Below are 11,797 nucleotides of genomic sequence, written 5' to 3'. Positions count from 1 at the left end.
CCGAAGTTTGCAGCCAACACCTGCTGTAGTGAAAGTCTGCAGGGCAGAGAACCACTGAAATGGTTTTTCCAGAATGATCTGTGAGAGTTCGGGTAGAATGGGGAGTCACAGAATCATAGGGTTCTGTAGCAGTGATGGAACGACATGCTTTTGGTCCCTGGTTTTAGAAAATCAGCGTGAAAAGAAATGTTTGCAAGGAACTGCAAATCTGTTGAATGTTTAAATACCTTTAATGGAACCAACGTGTTTTATTTTGAAGTGACAAAGATCTTAGACCCGCTAGAAACAGTTCAATAAAAGCAAAGTTGTGGTCTAAGTACATACTAAAAATATTTATGTACAATCTTCTGCCATACAAGTAGACCCAAATTAGTAGTGTTATTTAGGGGATTAAATTTTATAAGCATCTGAAACATGAAGCTTTGCTGTGTTACACTTCAATTTTTGCCAACAGCAGTTCTGTAATAGCCCAGTGAGCGACGTCACTGCTAATGACATTTCAGAAGAAGCAAACAAAATACTTATTATCTAATTCATTGTACATTTTAATCGCCAGCTGTAACAGCACAGGTTTTTACAGGAATTTTTTGAAGTCCTGACCTGTTTCAAATCAGTGAGGAAAAATGCTGGTGTCGTTCCTATGATCTGTGTTTTCAGTTCTTCCTTTAGATAAGTCATTTCTCTGAGCAGTAATTCCAAAATCTCAGGGTGTTACCTCAACGTTCATTTGCTCTGCTAAATTTTTGCATCAGTAGGCAAACACAGAAGTCCAAAACGTAGAACTCATGTTGTGATGTTAAATGCTGGTAGAAAAACATGTAGGTGGTTACAATAGCATGGAACAATTCACAGAGCCACTAAAAGCTGATTAAACAGCGTTGATCAGTCATTCTAAATAAATGAGAAGGAACAAAACTGAATATTGTGAGGAATAAGGATGGGACGTGATTTTTCAGCAAGAAAAGCTTTCCTGGCTTAACACAAAAATATAATGTGTTAACAGAGTCTTAAAATCAATATACAGCGAATTAGCAGTCAGCAGAGAACAGCCAGATGACAAGGGGAATGATTCATTTCTCAGAATGACTAAGATCTCAGGCAGCTTGTTGTGTGGAGTGTTTGGAGCCTGTGAATACAGTTAAAAGAAATTCCTTTAATTTGATCTGGAAGTATGTTTATGACAGATGTAAAGCACTTGAATTCTACTGAGGATTTCCTCTTGTGCTGCAGCCTTCCCGACTCTACTCTTTACAGCTGTTCTTCAAGTACTGACTACTAAGCTAGACAGCCTAGTCCTCTTACACCTTATTACATGAAAATGCAGTTTCCAGCTCTAGCTGAGTAATTAGATAACCCAGCGCTGCTAAGCTAATGATAATGAAGCGAGGAGGAAAGGATCCCTAAATAATCAGATCCTTTTTTTAGGGACTGAAAAGAAAATACATTTTGATGTTTTTCAGAAGGCACTCAGGCATCAGCTTCTACCTCTTTCTTTCATTTCAGCTTAAAATTTACCGCTGGTTCATCAGAAGCAGTGTGGCCTTAGGTGTTCCAGCTGGAAATGAATGTGGATTGCTTTCACTTGGGAAATGACAGCTTCTGACATTTGTCTGAATATTAATGTTGAATCGGATGGAGGAATCATTATGGCTGATGTTTTTTGGTTAAGTTGAAGATGTCAGAAGCCTGTGTTTAAGTTTTCCTGAAACAAATGAACATTTTTGGCAGGTTTTTTTTATTACTTAAGTCTCAGTTTGAATTCAGATTTCTGCTTTTTTCTTTCTTGCTTGCTTTTTTTTATTATTATTTTTTATTTTTTTAACATTTTGACTATCTGTGAACTTCTCTTTTCCCTTTTTGGTGGGTTGAGAGAAATCTCAGAGCTGCTGTGAACTGGGGACAAAATCTTGTCTTCAGTTGCAGCTAGCACCTTCTGGTTTTGTGCTGCCATCCTATCCATTGCTCTTTCTCATTTGGTCATTTAGGATATTTTCAGAGGAGCCCTTGGCCCTTTTTTTGAGTATTCCCAGCCCAGGTTTTCAGAACTGAGTCCTGCAGTTCCCACTGATGTGTTTGCAGGTAACAAAGCCCTGAAGCTGCTCAGTTATTTTGAAAACTTGGCCACGTATTTGTGTCAGCTTTGGAGCTAAATGCTGCACTGGTGCTGTGTGGCTGAGCTTTTCTGCTCTTTCTGACCTGAGAGGGCACTGTCTGCAAGTTCAGGCTGTGCACACATCAGGGCTGCAAGCTGTCTGTAAGTCTGGGCAGCCTTGTCTTGCTTGCATTTGGAAGATGCTAGAAGACTTGTAACTGGCCCCAGTCAACAAAAGGGCGCTCTTGTGTCCTGTGAAACTACAGTACAGAGGCAGGCCAAAGGTAGATGCAGACCCACATTGTTAAATTCCAACTCTTAAATGCTTCTATTAATTTTCTGAGGTTTGTGTTTTCCTTCCCTAGTGCTAGCAGCCTCCTGCTTCAGCAAGTGCAGTGGCTCTTTCTGTAGTGCACCTTACTGAGCCCTGCAATGAGAAGGAAGATGTGAAGGTCAGATTTAAGGAGAGGGATGAACCCAAACTCAGAGGGAAGCGCTCCTGATGGAGCAGCGAATGAATGGCCCTTGTGCAGGGACAAGAGCAGCTCGTGCCTGGAGGCAGAAGGGAGTACAAGGTGAAGCTGAGAACAGGGAGGGAAATTCTAGATGTCTGTAAGATGAATAGCAGTAAGTTCAGTAGGAAGCCTGGTAGGCACAACCACCATAGCAGAAATCTCTCCAGCACACACACTGTGCTTCCATTTATTAATCTCTCATTTGTCAGCCTTCCCATTCAGAGCCTTGAGCCTTGTGAACTGCACCTGAGTTTCTGGGCTTGGCTTGAGATCCAAACCAGGGCGCTGCCAATTGCTGCTGCAGAGCCACAGACTCTCCCACTGAAGCACAGAGCACATCTTCAGCCCCACTGGTTCTGCTGCAGGGGGTAGCAGGTCGCTGTGCTGTAACTCCCCTGAAGGCAAGGCCCATGGGTGGCTGTACACATGCCAAACGTCAGCTACGTTTTGGATTAACATATCCAGAAGCACTTAAGTGATTCAGAAGCCGACATCCCCAGCAGTTTTGACTTCTATGCCATCTCTAAATTGCTTTGACTTTCAGAGAGAATGGGGCTATTCAAATGTTTATTCACTTCTAAAAACATTCCCTGTGGTGCTTAGCAAATATCAGTATATTCCCTCTTCAGAGGACTGGGGTGAGTAGCAGCCCACTGCTCTTGAGTAATGAGGAGGAGAAGTGAAGACCTGTCCCCTCCTGGTATCGCTGCTTTGGGGAGAAAGTGTGCAGGTTTTTTTTTTTTCCAGGACTTCTGAAGTTCCTTGCTTTTGTCAGTTCTCTGTTCCCTATTTTAATTTTGTTTTCTTTGGCCCCTTTCTAACACTTCTGCCTTATAATTTGGGTGGGAGGTGGAAGGGGAATGGCTTTTTCTTTCCCCTTTATTGTGGCAGAGAATGGGGGATGGAGGCAGGCTTTCCTGGACTTTTATATTCAAAATACCTATAAATAATTAGTTGCAGGGACCTAGCTTCCCCCTCCTTTTAAGGCCTAATTTAGATTCTTTATCAAAATGATTTAAAATGCCTTTCTCAGTAGGAAACCATATTTCAGAGCTTTTATTTATTAGACTTCTCAAAAAGTGTGTTTTTAATGCACATCCTGACTTTCTGCCAAAACTGTCCACTGAAACACTGGGACTGGAGCAACCCTTTGTAAAGGGAGTTATATTTATTGGATTTTTACATATTGATAAAAAACAATTCATCAAAATAAATCATACACAGAATCGGCACATAAATCTCCCAGTCCTCACTACACACTGTACTATATTACCATCCTGACAACCTTCTCTCAAATACAGGAAAACTTTTCTCATGGTGTACATTTCCTTACCATAGTTTTCCTGAGCTGCACTGGTTGGTTGTTTTGAGCTGTAGGAGTTTGGGGTGTGGATTTTGTTTCATTATGTAGGGACAGGAAAGCCTCACTGTATTTTCAGGCAGAGTAAGACAGCCCTAAATGCCACAAAATATGCGAGGACTTCTAAGTACTAAAGCAAAGTCAGATTTCATAATAGGTGCTTGAATATCTGAATGCTATTGTGTTGTGAGCACAGAGAAATCAATTCCTTCTGTTTTAAGCAGCACAACATTGCCAGTACTGCATAGCTAGTCTGGGGGGAGCGCTTTGCTTAAGCAGTTTCAGGATGTTCAGAACAAGTGTGTGTCTGTCTGTCTCGTAGTGGACGTAGACTGGACCCATCCATTCTGGGACACCCTCTGTCCCCCTTCCAAATTACTTCCTGCTCTCTGAGCAGAAGCTACATAAAGATAATCTGAGGCTAATTATATTAAGTACATACAAATCTGTAAACTGGACTATGCAAGACTATGATTCAGTGTAATCCTCTGGAAATTTACAGCAAAGAAAGCTTCTCTTGGCTGTATTTTGAGTACCTCTCAGATGCAGATCCTGGGGGTGTGAGAGCCTTCTCTAAAAATGAAAGTTCAGTCTTTCCCCATGCTGGTTCAAGAGCTGTGGCTTTCCAAAGGGGTTTTGTAGTACCGAGACCATCACTCCAGAAGGCTCTGGTGTTTCTGACAAAAGGGCTCTGACATCCAGGCAGCATTTGTGAAAGTTCAGAGTTTGGAAACTGGGAGCTCTGTAATAAATCATTGCAATAAAAGGTAGAACAGATTCTAGCAAGTGTTCAATCACTCAGCATGGTGCCACTTAGAGGCAGAAGACCTTAAAACAACCAGCAAGATGTCTGCAGAAGAAACCTCCGCTGCCAGCTCTCAGCACTCTCTATCCTGTCATTTGACGCCTTTCATCTCAGGTTAGTTCAGCAGAGGGGCTGCAGTGCAGGCTGGTCAGGATCTGAACCTGGGCACTGCTGATGAGCTTCAGTTCAGATATTGTGTGGGAAAGGGCTTGTGCCGTGCACCAAATGGAATCTGGAAACACTTGGGGCTAATAGCTTGCACCCTATGATGCTGTGTAACCAACTGCCCCTCGTGGTTTGGGGCTTTAAGGTAGGTAGGGGTGGCTGGTGCAGTTAAAACCAGGGGGCTCTTCCAGTTCCCTCCCAGGACTCAGAGTTCAGAAGGCAGGATATGCAGCTGCAGAGCCACCCATGTCTGGGGGTTGCTGGTCACATCACAGCACTGGAGGAGCAGGGCACACCTCCTGAGCCAGCCAATGCGCACCACATAGTGAAGAAAGCAGGGATTAAATGACCAGCAGGGCACTTTCTTAGGGTGTGCCCTTCTGCCTCTGAAGCCCCATATACCCCAAGTTAAATATTTTTCCTCCAGATGAACTAACTATTTGAACTAGCAATGCCCACAGCCCCGCAGATGGAGGACCAGTGGTAGGTGTTACAGGCCAGTATCTTCCACCAGCACTTTCTCTGCTATGGAATCTGAAATGTGAAGATCACAGCTATCTTTCAGTAAAAGAAAATCAGTATTAAATGCTGAGATAATTTTCCTAGTTGGAAAAACAGTTCCTGATATAAATGTGCTTTAATTATCAGTAGGGAAACTGAGGCAGTAAGGTGCAAAGGCTGAGAAGAATGCAGGTGTTCAGCTGTCGCTGTTTCCCAAATCTGTCGTTAGGAATGTACCTGGAGAAGAAAAACAAACATCTAGGTGAAAAAATAAGATGCTTTCCCTGCAGGAATTATTACTGTGGGAGAAGGGGAATTCTGCTCTTTGCCACCATCTCTCATCACCTCAGCAGTTCATGGTTTTAAGGGTAACTGTTTCAGGTCTCTCTCTCTCGTCAATTCTGTTTGTAAAAGGGGTGACAGGATTAATTTTTAAGTTCAGAAATAAGTGCACTTGTATAAGGAGAATTTAAATCTGTATTTATTACTTTTCATTGTAAGTAATTTTATTCATAAACAGATTAAATATAGGCAGCTAAAAAGCAATATGTACCAGTAGTAATTTCAGTGAATGATGACTCTAACATTTTTCTTCTTTAACATCCAAAGACAGTGGTTACATTTTTACCTTAATGTATTCCATAAAAGGGCAGAAGTCTTTTAAAATACTTGCAAACTTACCTCAGGAGAACAAATTTGTTTGGATGATAAACAAAAGTTCTGGTTTTAGTTTGGTTTAAAAAGAAAAAAAAACCAACTTGAATTATATGTGAACGTCATAAAATATTTCCATGTACTTTCAAGAATAATTGAAGCATATGTACCCAAAGTGTAATACTTTTTATAATGGTTTCAGACTAAATTATCCATTATATGGGACTAACACATAAAAGCCTTTCCTCTACATCAAGTGATAGATCAAAGGGAGGAACGATGGCTTGTCCACATGCATAAACCACACCTCTCAAATTCTGAGAACAAGGATATGCAGTCTGCATTTTAACTACATCTCCATGACATGAAACAGTATTCTCATGTCTCCTACTGTGGGAGAGTCAGGTAGTCCTGGCTACAAAGATTTCCTTTTACATTTCTCCCCCTTTTTTTTTGTTCTATCTCATGGATGACATTTCAGTGACTAGTCCCAGGTGAGTTTAATTGGAAAACTAAACTTCACTCAGATCCTCCCTGAGCAGTGGGGAAACCTGTTGAGATGGAGTGTGATTCTCAGTTATTTCAGGGTAGATCTGTGAGCCCAGCCTTGCAGCCTGAGGGAAACTGCAGGGCATACACATGGTGCTGCACAAAGCCTGAGCAGCTTCAGAGGCACAGATGCCTGTTCCACAGCTGCCTCCTTCTGCTTACCTGAGGATGGCCTTAATGGTTAGGGGGCATTCTCTGAGTCAGACCTGCTCCTCTCTACTGGCCGCTCTTTTGGGCTCAGAGCAATTTAATACTTCGTGTTTGTGCCACTTTCCTATCTGCAAAATTAAGCTGGTAGTACTTCCACCCTCATAAGGATTCCTTATCTTCTCTGTCTACCTAAAATGCTTTCCCTCATGCAGATGCTTTGAATACAAATGCTGAGCATTATGGCTGGTAAGCAGCAAGGACCAAACAGCCTCAGCTTTTGGGGTACTTTTTTCTGAGTTTTTCCTACTTATTTCCATATTAGCAATGAAAAAAAAAACAGTGCAGGCTCATTGTTACAGTGGCATAATTAAAGATGTTTGCGTTTGAAATTTGACTGCAGTAGAAAATTGAAGATGTATAGTTTCATAGCAGTAAGTCCCCAGATCTGGTCTTCCAGACAGCAGATTGGATGTTAGCCTAGTTATTCCCAGTAACATCTGGTTCATGAGCACTGATGTACTACATGATCAGAGAATAAAGTTCCTCAAAATAATCTATTCTCACCAAAATGTAAGTGTACCTTTTATTATTGTCGTGGTTGCTAAACAATGTGCAGTGCGCTGGGGAAGCGCTGAGTTGAGGCACCAGAAGAAGAGGCTGCGATCATGGAAAGGTTGAAATTTCTCCTCTGATCATTTCTGACAGCTCAGAGTGGTTCTTCCACAATTGGAACCACTTGTGCTGCTTATTAATATAATGAAACTTATCCTCCAGCAAAAACAGAACCAAAGGTTGACACAAGAGTGGAGGGAGAGGCTGAAACCTGATCTGGTTAGGGATCTCTTAAAGATGATGGAAGTCTAATAAAATCCAGTCTGCTTCCTACCTCCGTTACAACTCCCACTCCCAGTCTGTCTTCACAAGCTGAAGTGGAATAATTCCTCCTTCCTCAGCCAAGCCAAACCCACCATTGGGCTCAAATATCAATATATCCTAACAGCATCTAACGGTCTTTGGCAGCTTGGCCTCTTTTGGTACCTTTCCCAATCTATGAAATTCTTTCTTTTGATTCCAATAGGTGCTAAAACATCTCTTGTTTCATAGTGGATTTTATATTTTCATTATTTTTTGCTACTTTTTTTTTCCCCCCCCTGTTTCCAGAGTACTTGATAAAAGCTCAGTACTTGACATATCTTCATTGTGGAGACAAACACTAGTTGAGAAAAGGAAAATATGCACTTCTCCATTAGCAAATGGTTACAGAAAAGATGTACATTTTGCATCTTGTTGGATTCTTCACTGCCAGAATGGGAATCGTGAGTTGTAAAGTCAGAAAGTACCCTAACAATTAGAACAACAACCTGAGATCTTCAAATATCTGAAGAGCCAGGTAGGAAAGCAGCTAACCAGAACTGGAAGGCTAAGCAGAACCAAGTGTCAGAGTTGATATAACTCATTACATTTACATGGAAAATAAGGGATGAAAGTTTAGGTTTTTTCTAAGAAATAAAGGAAACACCCAAGAATGAGTTTACAAAAGTGCAATATTTTCTCTCAAAGCCATAAGGTTAGCAGGTTGGTATCCAACATCTGTGACTGATTACGGGCATTTGAGATGGCAGGTGGCTTTAGGAAATGGAAACCTTACAGGGCTTTACAAATACTTTCTGTAGTTAGGCAAAGTTATTTGATTTATTCTCAGTGGTTTTCATTCTATAGCCTAGTTTAATATCTATCAACTTGTCTTAATCCATGTTAATATTTTCTTATAGACACAGCGTTGTGTAAATTCTCCAATCAGATTCCTAGAAGTTGCCCTGGAGAGTAATAGAGTTACTGGGTTTACACTACCGAGGGCTGTTAAGGTGAAGAACATAAATCATGGCATTTAAAAATGCCAGTCAAATCTTTCAGACAGTAATGAGATCAAGAACCAGATCTGATCATATTTGCTCCTGACAATTTTAAGAAGACCTATAATTCCATATACTTCCACTATGTGTGGTCACATTGAAATCGCATGTCTGCATTAAGCAGCCAAAGCCAGAAAAAGCCCTCCAAAACTACCAGGCAGGCTTAAATCACACGGCTTGGGTGATCTACACGAGAGTTTAATAGTGTCACACACTCAAAGAATGAGCAGGGAAAGCTAAACGTACCACATGGCAGTTCCTTGTCCTGGACAGCAGGCCAGCAGCTGCACAGGGGCGACGTGAGATGCAGAGCCACCAAATGTAGCTCTTCTTCTGTGTTGGACAGGAACCACAACTTAACTCTGGGAAGAGACAACCAAAACAGGGTAATAAACCCCACAGGAAATGGCTGGAATTGCTTGACAAATCAAGCCAACATACAACAACTGGCTCCTCCAGAAATAATAGCAATAGTAAAACAATTTGCAGCTGACAGCAGCATGGCTAATGGATGATCCAGGGCAGGCAGGAGTTAAAAGTTTCAATTATCTTTCCTAGATAGCATTCCTGGGGAATAACTCAAGGAGCAAATACCATAGAAACCCCAACATAGGTTAGTTATTACTACAATGAAAAAATCAGCATTCAGCCAAACCTCACCATTCTCTGGTATTGTAAAACTAGTCCCACAGTGCTATCTGAGAAGTTCTAACCTCAGCACTTGTCCAGATCCATTTCCAGCTATCTGTGTGTATGTCTGTGTATATTCTTCCACAGATTTATTTTAAATCTCCTTTCCTGAAGCTGTACAGCATTCTGATTTATAGGATTTTCCTAAGCTTCACATAGCCTTTTCTTTTTTACACAAAATATGTTTTACTACTTTGTATTTTTTCCCAAAGAAATGGATTTTATTGGACAGGGCTTCACACATAGCTGCATAACGTTTGTCTTATGGATTTTGTATTAAACCACTTTAACACTTTTGTAGACCTGAACTCTGCAAATACTGTGAGTGAAATGCCCTGAGCTTCATCTTGCATCTTTGAACTGAGCACAGTGAACTTTGCCTAGTTACTCAGCTGGCACACGAGCAGTCCATTTGCAATTCATAGAGAGAAAGAGAGAGGGCCTGATCCTGCACTTACCAAATCCAGAGGAAAGCCTGCTGCTGAGAGCAGCAAGACCAGCAGCAAAATCATAATGAGTACTTAAGATGGTATTTCACAATAACTGTAATGTGACAATCGTGATGAAGTGTTTTTTTTTTTTTTCCAGAGGCAGTGTCAGAATTAATAGGATCTTTCCAACTCACTCTCCTTGAAATGGTTTGCAAGAGCTAAAATAAATAAGTCTCTAGGATACTTCTCCATTGTTAGGATTTATACTCATTTCATAAATAGCTGTTAGATTTTGAAGTTCTTTTTCCCCCCATCATTGTCATCTTCCCTTCTTTATTGTAGCATGAGTAATCTAATTTTTCTGCATAGCATGTTGCAGTTTGATAGACAGATCTCTGAGGGATGCTGTATGTGTCAGCATCAGTGCAAATGACTTCTGAGGTTGGCTCACACCCCCACACGAGTGTGGAATCCAAATCACCCCAGAGTTACACATCCGCCCGCCCCACACCTCACTGCTGGATAATGTATTCACTTGCCTCTGGCAAGAGGAAAAAAAAAAGTGAGATCCTCCATTGCATACTGATGTCATGGGGAAGAAGCCATAATTGGGGCTGGTCACATGCTAGTGGGACAGTAAGTTGCTTTTTGCTGTCTGTGTAGATAAACTTCAGCTCTCTTGATCTGCACCTATAGATATCACGTACTTGGAGAACACACCAAGTTTGGAGACTTGCAATTCAGACATTTCACCAAAAAAAACAAAAAAAAATACTGATAGGCTGGAGGCTCCTGGGTTTTTCTTTTTCCACAGAGCCTGATCTCAGTGGCAGGAGACTTTGACTATCACTACTTTGGTTTATCAGTAATAATTAATGGCACGTGCAATTGCATTCCCCACAATAATCAAGGGCACAGCTTTCAAATCTACAGTTCTAGCAGGAAAGCACTCACAAATCAGCTGCCCTTTCTTTTTCCTTTTAACAAGCAGATGCAGACCAGGAAAGAGGGATTTTCTGCTTTGGCTGCATCTAAACCTTTATTGCTCAGCTTGAAAGTTGAGAGAATGAAGTTCCCATGTTTCATGCCTCATTCCCTCCTCCCAGCAATACACTTAAATAATTTGGGCACCAATACTTCCAGTCCTCATGTGAAGGATAGGGATACTTCCAGTGATTCATCTGTTTCTAGTTAGGCCCTAAGCACACTCCTGCCCTTTCTTCCTGCTTGTAATAGCTGTAGAAGTTATTAGGTCTGCTGGGTCGAACTGGGGGCTCAGGATGGTCTGCCACTGGGTTGTGTGGACTTGGATTGTTGCTCTGTGACTTCTTTTCCCTATCTGCAAACAGGACTTCTAGTGAAGACAAGAAGGGAATGTGGAGCATCTGTGATGAATGCTGTTACCTGATAATATAAGTGATACTAGAGCTAAGTCTGCAGATATAAGACTGCAATTTGTGATTCAGTTGTCATCCCATTTCCAGGTAGGGAGACTGAGTTGGTTTTGATACAAAGCCACTGCATTCAGCTGTCTTAACCTTCATAACCTTAACCTGCATAACTGCAAGGAGGAACACAAGAATTTTTTGCCTGATATCTTAACATGGCATGATATGCTTCATTAGTGGCACGTAAATAAACTGCCTTATTTGAAGCATTCTGTTCCTGACATGCAACTCATTTCTCATTCAACAAGTTTAATTTTACAGATTATGGGCATTTTTTACATGACAGAAAGATTTGAAGGTATATATTATCAGAAAAAGCCAACAACAGCAACTCCTAAGAGAAACCATCGTTCTTCCTCTGCTAAAGTCAGAGCCCAGGACCCAGTCCCAGCCTGGGGTTAGCCATATTGACACTAGGCATAGCTTCACTAGCAAGCTCTTAATAGCCTCTGTGTTTCCTGGCAGATCTCAGGTAATAACATTGGTGGATATCAATCAAATCTTAAGTACATAAGACTCAATTA

General features: G+C 41.3%; 1 long non-coding RNA gene across 4 annotated transcripts in view; it reads right to left on the bottom strand.

The window, feature by feature from the left end:
• Positions 1–211: 211 nt before the first annotated feature.
• Positions 212–11,797, bottom strand: part of LOC128075336 (uncharacterized) — a 56,949-nt gene continuing 45,363 nt past the window's right edge. For all 4 annotated transcript variants that reach the window (XR_008203774.1, XR_008203777.1, XR_008203776.1 and 1 more), the window contains 2 exons: positions 8,951–9,066; positions 212–5,675 (listed from right to left, as the gene is read on the bottom strand). This is a non-coding gene — a long non-coding RNA (uncharacterized LOC128075336). The remainder of the gene's footprint in view (positions 5,676–8,950; positions 9,067–11,797) is intronic.

The sequence above is a fragment of the Tympanuchus pallidicinctus genome, unplaced genomic scaffold (genome assembly GCF_026119805.1).
Source record: "Tympanuchus pallidicinctus isolate F22 unplaced genomic scaffold, pur_lepc_1.0 scaffold12, whole genome shotgun sequence".
Taxonomy (NCBI): domain Eukaryota; kingdom Metazoa; phylum Chordata; class Aves; order Galliformes; family Phasianidae; genus Tympanuchus; species Tympanuchus pallidicinctus.
The sequence above is the reverse complement of the archived record's forward strand: the minus strand, read 5'-3'. Positions and strand labels throughout refer to the sequence as shown.